This window comes from Empidonax traillii, unplaced genomic scaffold (assembly GCF_003031625.1).
Source record: "Empidonax traillii isolate 1590-97213 ecotype Southwest subspecies unplaced genomic scaffold, ASM303162v1 scaffold726:size354854, whole genome shotgun sequence".
Lineage (NCBI taxonomy): Eukaryota > Metazoa > Chordata > Aves > Passeriformes > Tyrannidae > Empidonax > Empidonax traillii.
Window position 1 is genome coordinate 236,743 of NW_020955919.1, and position 12,652 is coordinate 249,394.

Below are 12,652 nucleotides of genomic sequence, written 5' to 3' on the forward strand. Positions count from 1 at the left end.
GACAGCAACTGAAGATATTCCCCAATTTCCACTGTTTTGTCAGCATACATACTGAGCTTACTTACAAAGTCTTGCATTATTCAAACAAACCTACAAGCCACAGGGTGGAAAAAATCCTAAATCCTTATGGTTTAATTAACTGCTAAGCCTTATTCCTGGGGCCATCTGCCCTTCGCTCAGAAGCTGCCATTGGCACCCTCCCACATGACTAACAGCCATTACAGGTCCTCTTGCCTTCAGCATCGCCTCGCACAAAGCAAATACTTAATCTCATATAACAATACCATCTAGTGGTAAAATACATTCATTACACTGGGAATCTCCCTCATGTATTTTTCTACAGCACCACCGGATACACACAGCGAGAGCAGTAAAGGTGTCCTCACACATAAATCTCTGCCCAGCACATGAACAAATTCATAACTATTCATTGCATCTAAACATATTCTTAGCTTTAAGCACATGAATCTCTTCATGTAGAGCAAATGAGCTTTTACCCGTCCAAATGATATTAATATATTGATGCCAAATACCATGACCTAAGGAGCAAAGACACCGAACCAGGTCAGGAGTCATCGCAAAGCGCAGTTACAAGTTACAAAGCACCTGCTGCAAGTCTGCTAGCCACAGTGTTTCAAGGGCTCCTGAATGCTACCTAATAACGAAAGAAATACAAATTTCTCCTGTTCTGAACAGAGCAAATAGGGGAAAATAGTGTTTACTCCTCTTTACATAAAGACAAGTTGTATTCAGCTGGCAGACTGAACCAACCTCCCTGGTATGACTTCACTTGTCCATGATATCTGAAAAGAACAAAAACTGAACATAAAGGCAAATTGTTACACTTAGCTGCAAAGTCTTTAGGAGAGTGTAAATGGTTTGAGACAGTAGAATAAGGGCTGGAGTGAGTCAGCAAGGCAGAAAAAAAAAAAAAAAAAAAAAAAAAAAAAAAAAAAAAAAAAAAAAAAAAAAAAAAAAAAAAAAAAAAAAAGCTGTTCGATATGAAATAAAATTATTCAAAGACAGGATCCTGTACTAATGCAATGGGACAATTTGCTCTACTTCAGTAGGCTTTGTGAGAACATTAGCACGTTGTAAACAACACATTAACAAAGAGTGCATATTTGTGAAGGGGAAATTAAGTCAACACTCAAGCTGTAGGAACAATTTAGTACATAAAGCAGTGTCATGTACAGGTCTGGCTTGTTATCAGCTCGGTGTTTTGATTTTTTCTCTCTCAAAAAAGAACTAGTTTTGTCCAAAAGCTGAAATACCATGATACACAGGAAAAAACCCTAATATTAAACTTAAACCCTACCAACCTAAATAAAGATCCATTCGTAGCAAGCTACAAAGTTCTGCTAATAGTGAAACAGAAGATTCTGTGAAAAACACTTTATTGTTTGAAATATGTTCTTATAAATTCACGTTTGCTTTCACACGATGTGATGGTCTAGAAACCTTCTACAAACTTCAATTGCCACCTTTGTTTTTCTGCAATATACATATAATCCTGAATACTATTTAAATGCTTGTCTTTCTCACACTCAGAACCCCTTAATTATCTAGTTTAGCAAGACTAATAATGTAACTATTACCGCATGAAAAACTGATATTCTTCAGAACCTCCTTTAAGTAGCCACTTCACTTAATGAAAAGATCAGCAAAAGAAGCAGATTTCCAAACATGAAACATTTATTAGTCAACAATAACAACTTCCTATTAAAAAATGGCAAATTAACAACAGTGGTGAATGCAACAATTGTTTAGAATGCTATTAAGAATTAATACATGAACAAGGGAATATAGTGACAGCCTCTTAGGTATAAAAAATTATGGATAATGTTATAAGTTAGTATAAGAATTTAGACAACTCAATTCCAATTAAACATTGATGAATTTATTAAGCAAGTGATAATAAAGCAAACAGCGCTGGGTGGCCTGGGGGGCAATTGCCCTGCCCGAGACACACACTGAAAATGTAGTAAATGTTCCTTTTTATACATTTCCAAATCCCGAGTTTTGAATGCGGCTGCGTTGAGGCTTGAGTTCGTTGCTCGTTGTTAAGTGGTCATATGGGACTTGTCAAAGATGAAAGCTGCAGTTCTTATCAGCTGTAAATTTTACCAATACTGATAGTTGTTTGTTTAGCAAGATGTCTGCAATTACTTTTACTGACACTTGCTTAATTAACAGGATGTTCATGAAACTTATCTTGTTGAATTATAACAAAAGTTCCTTATTCCCTCATAAACATAAGATTTTACAAACAAAGTTAACAATCTATTACAGGTAATATTATGTTTTAAGAGATTCTGAACAGAAATGCCATTGGGATCATACAGTTTCTCTCCAATGTATATTACTGCCACCCTCAAATATACAATTACATAATCAGAAGCTTCAATTTATTATCTTAAATGATAGTTATCAGCTCTAATACATTTTGCTTTTTAAATTTATTCATAATGTTCTTTACATGGACAACTAAAATTAATTTGAAACTCTACCTTAACAGAACCAATATTTGACTGGTATCTGTAATCTATTCAAGTCTGTTTACATAGAGAAAACATCAATTTCACTGCTGAATTTGAGGCAGGAGTTGACGTATTCTATTCCCCAAGGTTTAAAAAATGCAGTGAATTAGGAGCTCAAACCAGAACACTTGCTGCACCAAAATTCCTGAAGTAGCATACCTGTTCTGCTCAGTCCACCTGCACTCTGCTCTTCATACCAACAAACCACACCCAGATCTTTACAGAATTTCAACCTGTCAGTACTGACTATTGACTAACATAATTTCAAACAAAGAAATCAAAATTTAAAGTCAGCGCTTTAGAACTAAACTATACCACTGGATGAAATTCCTTTTCATTTTTCATTTTCAGAGGAAAGTTACACTTGCAGACAAATGACTTGTCATTGATTCTTTGCTGTTACTTGCATTTAAATGAATACCTTATGACATAAACTTCTCTATACACAATATCAGACTGTCATAATTGTCATAATAATATAATAAAAAGACTTCTTGCATATTGTAGAAGCAATTGAAGTAGCATTCAATCATGGAAAGCAGCTTTCCATCATTCCCATCTTCATAATTCTTAAGATAAAAATTGCAAGGGGTTGATCATCACACAGCATACAAAGCAAATATTGAGCAGGGAAACATTCATATCTCGATATCGGTGAGGATTTATTACAGAATTATAGAGAAAATTTAATTTAATTCTCTAATATTTTCTTGTCTTAAAAACCAACAAATTAACTTCCTAAACAGTTTTAGTATACTAAGTGATTGAAAATTTTCATTATACAGCATTCAAGATTCCCTGATGTCTGCTAAAAGGGCATCATGGGAGGACACAAGCAGTCAAGATTACAGAAAGTGTCAGGGAGAGCTTTGTGATACAGGTACTGGGTGTCAGAATCTGCTGTTCACTGACAAGGAAGAGCTGCTTGGGATGGGATAGTGGGTGGCAGCCATGGTTGTACTGACCATGCCATAGTGGGGTCCAAGATCCTGATGAGTAAGAAATGGAGCACTGCAGAAATCTGGGACCTGTCCTGCTTAATGTTTTTATCAGTGCCTTAGAGGAGATAGCGGATTCAGCGCTCGTCTAGTTTGCAGATTAACACCTAAGAGTGAGGGGCCAGCTGATACGCTGAGAGGCAGAACTGTCTTTCACAGAGATGAAGGCAGGCTAGAGAAATGGACTGAGAAGAACTGTGAGAGATTCAGCAAGGAGAAAAGCCAAGTGCTGCCCCATGGAAAGAAGCCCCCTTGCTCCAGCCCAGGACAGGGAGGGACAGGCTGGGAAGCAGTTCTGCAGAAACTGCCCTAGTGGGCAGCTGAGCATGGGCCAGCCCTGTGCCCTAGCAGGAGGGACAGCCAGCAGCCTCTTGGGCTAAATTAGCAGGGGCACAGCCAGCAGATCAAGAGAAGGGATCATCCTACCTTAATCCTCCACTCAGCACTCACTAGACCTCATCTAAATACTAGAAAGACACAGACAAACTGGAGGAAGGTCAGCAGAGAGCCTCCATGGTGGTTGGAGCTAAAGCATTTCCTCTACAAGGAGAGACTAAGGGAATTGCTTAGACTAGAGAAACCTTGGGGGTATTTAACAGCAGCCTGCCAATGCCTACAGGGAGGTTAACAAGAAGATGGAGCCAAACTCTTCATGGCATGAGGACAAGAGACAATATATATATAACCTGAATATATATATATATAACCTGAGACAACATATATAACCTGAAACAAGAGGTTCCAAATGGATTTAAGGAAAAAAATTCACCCTTAAGGGCAGGGAAGTAGGTTGCTCAAGAGGCTGTAAAGCATTCTCTCTTGGATATTTTCAAGACATGACTAGATAAAGCTCTGTACAATTCAGTCTGACTTATGACCTGACCCTGCTTTGAGTAGGAGCGGACTTTGAGTCTCCTTCTCCTGAATTACCCTGTGATCCTATGGCCCTAAGACAAAGTCATAACCTATCTCTTCCTTATTTTCCTATAGGATGCAGCATATATGCTGGTTAAATAACTAGAAGCAAATAACTTCTGTTAGTTTGAAAGCAGAGTTATGTCTACCCATGTTAAAATTAGCATTAATAAATTCAAATAAGTGTTTACTGTCAATGTTCAAATACTTCCATTTAGGCATTTTACACATTGCCAGATATTCCTAATGAAGTTTTGCTGCTGTTTTGAAAAGAGTCATGCACACAACAGATTACTCCCCTTTCAGCTGCACAGTAATGATAACCCTCAAAACCATCTGCATATTCCAGAGTTTGAGGATTCATTGACCACAAAGAAACTGGTGCCCTTTTCACCTAATGTTAGTTATTTTCTCAACTAAAAGAAGAGGAAGACTGTACATGAACATTCACATGACCAAGGTGCATTTCTGTTCTCTTCCAGGATCAGACCAAAAATACTCTTTAATTATTTTGCTGTTCATTTTGTTGTATTCATAAAGGTTAATCACTGCAGATTCAATTTCATTCATCATCTTAGGTTTTTGCTTATCATGAAATTAGCAATCAAAAGTTTCAAGAACTCTTGGAAGGCATGTCAGTATTATGTGCCCCACTACACATCTTACATATGAGCAGTTAAGAAACTACTCTTACATAAAGAGCAGCAAGCTTTATGGCAACCTTCACTAATTCTTGGGGGAAAAAAAATCACTCATTCTGGAAACTGCAAATCTTATTCCCCCTCCCTGGAGCATTCTGACTTTTTAAAACTATTAGGCCACAATCACCATCATAATCATACTTGCACTGTTACCTCTGCATCCTTGTGTCTAAGACAATAGACTGAAGACATTTTTCTCTATGTGATATGTATCCCCATGACAAATGCAAGGAATAAAACCATGTCTGGACACAAAGTCTTTAAGTACATATGTAATCCAATTTGGATTGCTTTTATGTGGACCATATGTATTCTGGAAATACAGTTCAAAACTCATCTTTTTCCATTTCCCTGGTCATGGTACACTGCTTAAATGTGAGATTCTCTCACATTCCTGGACAGGTTACATGTAGATGTGAGCTGTTGTTGCTTCAGATCAAGTACACAGGACTGCTCTGATGCTCATATGGAGAGGTCCCCTATGATAAACTGATTATTCATAATATTTCTCCAAGTCCTTCTTAATTTGATAGTAAAGTCCACTAACCTAACTATAGGATCCAAGAGATTCTCTACCTCAGTTCTGCCTTTGCTGAAACTCTCACCTAATCCTTGTCCTTAGTGAAAAAGGATCCAATCTCTCTCCTTGGTTCTACTGTGTGCCCTTGAAGCATCCCTGTAAGGGTCATTTCAGCAATTCAGAGTGTAAGAAACACACTGCTGTGAAGAGGAAGAGGGAATGAGGTCAGCTTCTTTTTACGGACTGCAGAAATCAAATGGAAATACCAGGCACTCTGCTAAGAACACTAAATATGAATTTCCATGTCTCATCAGAAGATGACCTGCTACTGTATTCCATCCTGCACAAAACATTCACAGAATACTTGAAATAAAACTTAAAAATTACTGTTGTGGGAAACCTTTTCTTTTTAGAGAATTAAATAAAAATTTTCAGAATTTTTATCCTTACATCTTCTTACCTAGGGAGCAAGTAAAAAAAAAAAAAAAATCTACCACCATAACTTATATTTTCTGCATGCAACTTGGTACATTTTACAAGGTGAGATGTTTCAATTGGATGTACTTTTAAAACCTTAACCACAAGGCTCAAAAATATACAAAGTTTATTTAGGTTGACTCTAAAATAGAATTACAGAAAAAAGGCTCAATCCACAGTTATTTCTTTAGTGTTGTTCTGCAAAAGTTTGACTATTTGGTTCAGATTTCCTCTCACAGATGGAAAAGACAAATGAAGCAAGGAGCATACCCTTAGAGACAGATGTGATCATTATTACTGAGTGGTGCAAAGCTGGCAGAAAATTCTCTTCAAAACTTAAGGCATTCTTGGCAGAACCCTTTAAAGGAAAGATGTATTTCTGAAGACTGATGAGGATAAAGTACAGAGGTTACCTGAAGGATGTTTCAAAGCATGTAACATGGATGCTCTAAACTGCCCTCTGGATATGTCCAGTGGTCCAAACTGACCATAGAATAAGCCACAGGAGGACTATGATAGCTGTCTAAAATAAAGGAATAGCATTAGATTTTTAAAATACAGTAATGATTTTTGGATTTCTGAAGTAGTTAGTGACAATTTGTCCTCTGCTGCACTGACATGCTGTCTCAAAATGATTCTGAGTAACTTTAATACTCCTCCACTGAATTTTTTTTCCTCTCAAAGGGCATTTTAGGAGCAGAACACATCTAAAGGTGTTCCAGAATACAGGAGCTTAGACCTTCTATACACTCCTTGGTGGAAAGCTTTGTTGTATACCAGTTCACTCAGACCTAGGTTTATCACTACATAGTACTTAAGACAATTTAGCATGTTTGCTGAGAAACAGGCAGGAAACCAAACTGCAAATTTCCTCATCTCTTAGCTAGCTTCTCTCTCTCATTCTCCTAGTTTAGTTGAAAATTCTCTAACTTAAAACAGAGAAATGGAGTTTCTTGTCCAACATGAGTGCTGCTCATGGAGAAGGAAAGGAACCAAGGAAGAACTAAGACTCTTATATTTGGATGTAAGACTATCTGCGAGAATTATTTAGTGAGAATTCAGCTTTAGCAGAAATACTAAATGCACAAATAGCTTATTTCAGTCATAGCTATCCTTTTTTCTATGAATATCAAGCAAAGCTTGATCACAGCTTTTATCAGAAGTCATAAAATTCAGACTAAGATGGTTCAACACAGCAGTGCATCACTTCATCACCCAGGTTTCTGTTCCTCTGAACCTACAATAAACAAAAACCAGCAGAACCATGTATGCCACGTCAGCTTGGGTTTCCTGAGTCAGCACACAACCTGAAACCAGGACTCAGTGACAGGGACTATCTCACTGCTTCTGCTCCCTCTGAAGTGTCACACAGGCAAAGCCTGTAATACTTTCACACAAGGTGTGTAAAGTGGGAATCTCAGCACAGAAGAAAGCAAGCAAAAGACAGAAAGACTGGTAAGATGCAGAGAGTCCAAGAGACAATAAGTGGAAATAAATTTAGGGACAAATGTTTTATTGTCCCCATGATCTCCACATGAATTCCCCTGACATTACAGGGAACTATAGAGGTTGACCTCCACCTGTACTCCATCTGACAGACTGTCAAATAAATGCCAGAGTTTTGCCTTTTCCTCTTCATGAATTTGCCCTGCCAGATCAAAGACGTGGGAATCTGGGACCAGTTCAGTACTGATGCAGCTGGCAGAGTTGTTTATTTGAGAGGCTAAATTCAACCTTCGCTTGGTCGAATAACATAATTGTGCTTACTGGGAGCCTGCTTTTTAAAAGGTTCAATTCTTTCTGCTGCCAAGAATCAAAGATCACTTTCAGCATGTTGAAATTATCTCAGGGGAAGGCTTTTGTGAGCCAAACCAGTCCAAAAGTATTTTTAATTGCTTTCCACACTCTTGTGAAACATGAGATTATGCAGCAAATCCACATTCTAAAAGAGAAAAATTAAGGAGAGAAAAAGGTGAAAAAACAACCCAACAGAAAAAAATAATAATCTTAACCATAAACCTTAAATAACAAAATGCAACTTCAGGTATAAGGAGCTTTTAATAATTGTTGTGACCTCCATGTAAAACTACAATCAGGTTATGTTAGTAATGGAACACAGACTATGCAGATCTATTTAAACAAGACCATTATTTGAAAACTATTTGACCAGTTTACACAGATGCATATTATCTTTTATTTGTAAATTGTCCCATAAATTTAACTGAACTTATAGGACATAGAGAGCCTTCTGAAGAGTAAATAAATATTCTTTTCTCTTGGTTTGCTTTTATTAGAACATCAGGAGTTTCAGGAAAGATGAGATTATCTTTCATGCTAGAATAGCAATGCTGACACAACAATATCAAAACTATCATTGAAAAACATTAGTCTGCAGATAATTTTCATCTATTGTACTGAGCTACAAATATTTCTTTGGGGTTTGTCGGTAATGCCTCAGAATGAAAGGAGCAGTGGAATACAGCCTCTATAACCAACAGCTTTATACTCTTCAAAATGTCTAGGATTATGTTAGGAAAATTCAGAGAATTTCTCAAGGAACTAAAAAGCTTTGAAAACAGATTAGTTAGAAACAGAATGTCTGTAAGTGCTATGAATCATTTAATACAGATATGGGTGCAGATGGGTCAGATAAATGTCAGTCTAAATTCATATAAGATGTGACAAGTTTTGTCTCTTCAGTGATTCTTCTGTCAACTTGAATAATTTGCAGAGGAATATATCTGGTTTTCCCCCTCCTCTACAGAGACATCTCATTCTGCCATTCAATAAATATAAGTATCCAAGCAGAAGCCTTTTCTAAATCTGTTCACCAAACACACTCATGAGCATGTTTGAAAATAATTGTACAGGAAGTTCTAAGCATTGAGGTGACTTCTATATTAATTAAAAAAAATATATAATTTATGAATGTTCCCTGATCATTTTCTTTGTAAACAGAATACAAGAAGTGCAATCCATAATTAGTGGCAGCTCAGCTTAAAGCCAGGGAATGTCAACAAACTAAGAAAATTAGGAGTCTAACATAAAATTTTCCAGGTTTGAAGCAATCAAAGTGAGGCACTTTCTAAAATAGGTCGATGACAGGAACATGCAATACAGGTTGGCCAATGCACACCATATGAAATACTCCCGCCTACAGCCATGTTTAAAATTAGCATGCACTCACTAAAAATGATGACTGTTTTTCAGTACATCATGCTATTTCATGTTAAGTTGGAGTGAGTTAGGTGAAGCAATGCATATAGAAAAATAAGAGGTCTGTAGTCTCTCTACTATTCTGTATAAAAGATAAGATATTTAGAGGACTCATAAGCTGCCATAGTAGGGTGTGTCTGCTTGGAAGCAATTTAGAGATATTTGACCAAGTCTTCAATTAGAAAGTAGATTTTATTAGATTCAGTCTCATTAAAAACTCCATATTAAATGTTTTCTAGATTAGACATGCATTCTCAGAAGCTGGATATTTTCAAATTCAGATGATATCGCATACTTAGATGTCTATAAGGCCTGTGACACAGCATTGTCTGACATACTGATGAAAACACATTACACAAAAATCAGTTTAGCATCCCTTAAATGGATTAAAAAATAATTCTTTAGTGGTACTGTTCTTTGTGGAATCCCATAGGATCTATTATTGATCATAGATAAAAACATTACTATGTAAAATTATTGTTCATAGGATTTGCAGAACATGTCCTAATCCAAAACAATGTTAAGAAAATTTAGATTCTACAAAGTGACTTGATGTTTTGGCAAATCAGATGTATTTGAACTGGTGGTACTTTTAACAGAACTTTATGTACCAGGGTTGAATTATTCGCATTATACTCTTTGTACGAGAAACTTTACTTTAAAGAATTTAGAAGGTAAGATGATTAATTAACTAATCATAGGAGTGCAACATGGTACAGTGCCATGACTTATATATTTACTTTTAATAACTGCTGAATGGGACATTGATGGAAATGTTGTACTGTGCACTGTAAAGTATTACATATTACAAGACCATCTTCAGAATAAGTGAAAAGGAACAGGGAGAAAAGTTCCCCAAATCCTTTCTTTTTAACCCTGCAGCATAGTTCTTCGGGAAGAGAATTAATTTAGAAGAAACATTAAGGTATATAAGCTAGTCTCCAAGCAACTGCATCACTACCTACAGGTACAAAAAAAGGAATGGCATTTGGTTTTCACATATTTTGAAAAAGAATTCCATTGTATCTGCTTAAATTAAGATAAAATGGCCAGACCCTACATAATCTACCTTCACTAGATCTGTACCAACACTGAAGTTTGTCGATGAGGTAATAAAGAGGAAAAAAAATTAGAATGAAACAAAAAACAGGTTTCTCTTCAGCAAACAAGAATTAGAGAAATTCTGTTTAAACTTGTAAGTTTCATCTCATTCTAAAGGGCATTTTTGACAGTTTTGGTGTTGTGTTTTTCAATCATTTTAGAATTCAGGTCACTTCAAAAGAAAAATATCATTTCAAAGTAAAATTCAGGTAATTTCATTCCTGTAACATTAGAAAATTCTGTGTGGTAATGAGCGCATGGATGTTTCCCTTAAAAAGTATGAGCATTTTTATGTTTTCAAAAATCCTTTTTTATCCCCAACCAAATCTGTTTCCCAGATTGCATCCCATTTCACATTTCAGCCTCTTCTTACAACATCACTGAACCTGTAAATCAAGTGAAAATGTATTTCAGAATACGTAAAATAAAAAGGTTACATTGTGCAAATTACAATCTCCAAATGTCAGTGCTACATTATTTCATACTGTTGTCCACTGATCTTTTCTATCATTCTGTTTTTGAAGGACTGTGTATAAATGCTGCAGAAGAGGTGAGGTAAACATTATACTCAATGGTGTTTTTCTATCCTGTGATAATGATACAGAGAGAAAGTTGAAATAAGTGTAATGACTCATAAAAGATTAGCATACTGTCACATGTAAATAGAACTCTTGTGATGACACCTGTAGAGGAACCTCATTGGTGATCTTATGTTTGACAAATCAAAATCATGAGAGAAGACTGGGGAAAACTCCTAATGTAGCTCTGAAGGGAACTCACAGTCAGCAAGTTGAGGTGGGAAAAAGTCATTCCATTTCAGTATGATTTTCATGGTATGCATAAATAAGAAATGCATATAGTACATCTTCATGCTCTGGTCACTCTTGAGGTATTGATTTCCAAAGTCCGTTGGGAGATTTCCATAAGAGCTACATGACTAAATCACAGAGACAGCAATAAAAATCTCAAGCATTCATTCAAAGTATCTAAAGATGCTTACTCCTGGATCTTATTAGGTATAATGAAATTGTAGATCTGTACTTAGACAAACTATAGGCAACACACAAGTAAGAGCTTTTCACACAAGCAAAAAAAAGTGTTTTGAAAAGTTTGTGCCATTCATGTTTGACTGAGCACAACAGAGACTTAAGTCTAAGCCTGTGAGGCTTTTTTTGAGATGATAACCTTTTCTTAACCTAAACTTTCTGATAAAAAATTGTTTTCTGCCTTGTATTTTTCAAGTGGGACTTCTATCTAGAGCGGGATCTCTGTCTAGAGTGGGAGGTTTTTCCACCGTTGTCACTGATGCTTTCTAATTTGAGTTTGCTTTCTCAGTTACAGAACCTTGAAAAATAGATCAACACAGTCTTGAAAAATTTGTAAATAACATGAATCACATTTACAGTTAAGAAACAGCAAGGTTTTGTCAGTCTAAATTAGCATCCTAAATTGTGTTTAAAATTCAACATTAAATAGAAATATTTGATATGATACTTTTAAAATAATTCATAATTAACTTCTAGTAGTAGAGAAAATCAACAACCGAAACATCAATACAGAGGAGTAACACTTTTTATCCTAGTTGGTTGTGAGGCCATATGTAGCCTCCATATTATGCCTCACATTCACACTTAATCAGAGAAACAAAAACAAAAAATTTTAAAAAATTCTCCTGAATAGTAAGCTCACAAGTCTTTCAATGAGGCAGTTCCTACTGAGTCAAATCTCAGAATGAGATGTTATGGGAAACAAATTTGGCCCAAGTGACGTGCAATTATACTAGGTGTCATCCTTAGCTGGTAAAAAGCTAAAGTTGTTTGGCCACCCTCTTGTGTCAAAAAACCCAACATCCCTCAGAATTTGCATCATTTTTGAGGACATTTACTTTACTTCATGATCCACAGAAAGCAGACACAAGACAGCCCTCCCCTTTGCAGAAGGCAATCTGCCTTTACAGCTGTCTCACTCTGGAAACCTAGTCTGCTGTTCTTGAGAATAATAGTACAGGGTCAGACTGAAAGTACATCTCCTCCCTGAAATAGTTTCTAACAGTCAACAGAATGAGCCTTGTAAGAAGCTTATAACTTTGTATCTTCATAAGAGCTTGTAACGGGAATCACTGCATGTAAATCAGAGCATGTAAACATGCAGTGATAATTTCCCGCTGCTCACAGTTTCTAGCAA

At 36.3% G+C, this 12,652-nt stretch overlaps 1 protein-coding gene across 9 annotated transcripts in view; it reads right to left on the minus strand.

The window, feature by feature from the left end:
• TAFA2 (TAFA chemokine like family member 2) overlaps window positions 1–12,652 on the minus strand; it is a 179,704-nt gene that overhangs the window by 145,516 nt on the left and 21,536 nt on the right. Inside the window, exon 1 of one of the 9 annotated variants that reach the window (XR_003573095.1) lies at window positions 11,332–11,354. The exons of the other annotated variants lie outside the window; for them this stretch is intronic. The gene's annotated coding sequence lies outside the window, so the exon portion shown is untranslated. Of the gene's footprint in view, window positions 1–11,331; window positions 11,355–12,652 lie in introns of those variants that run through there. 9 annotated transcript variants of the gene reach the window in all.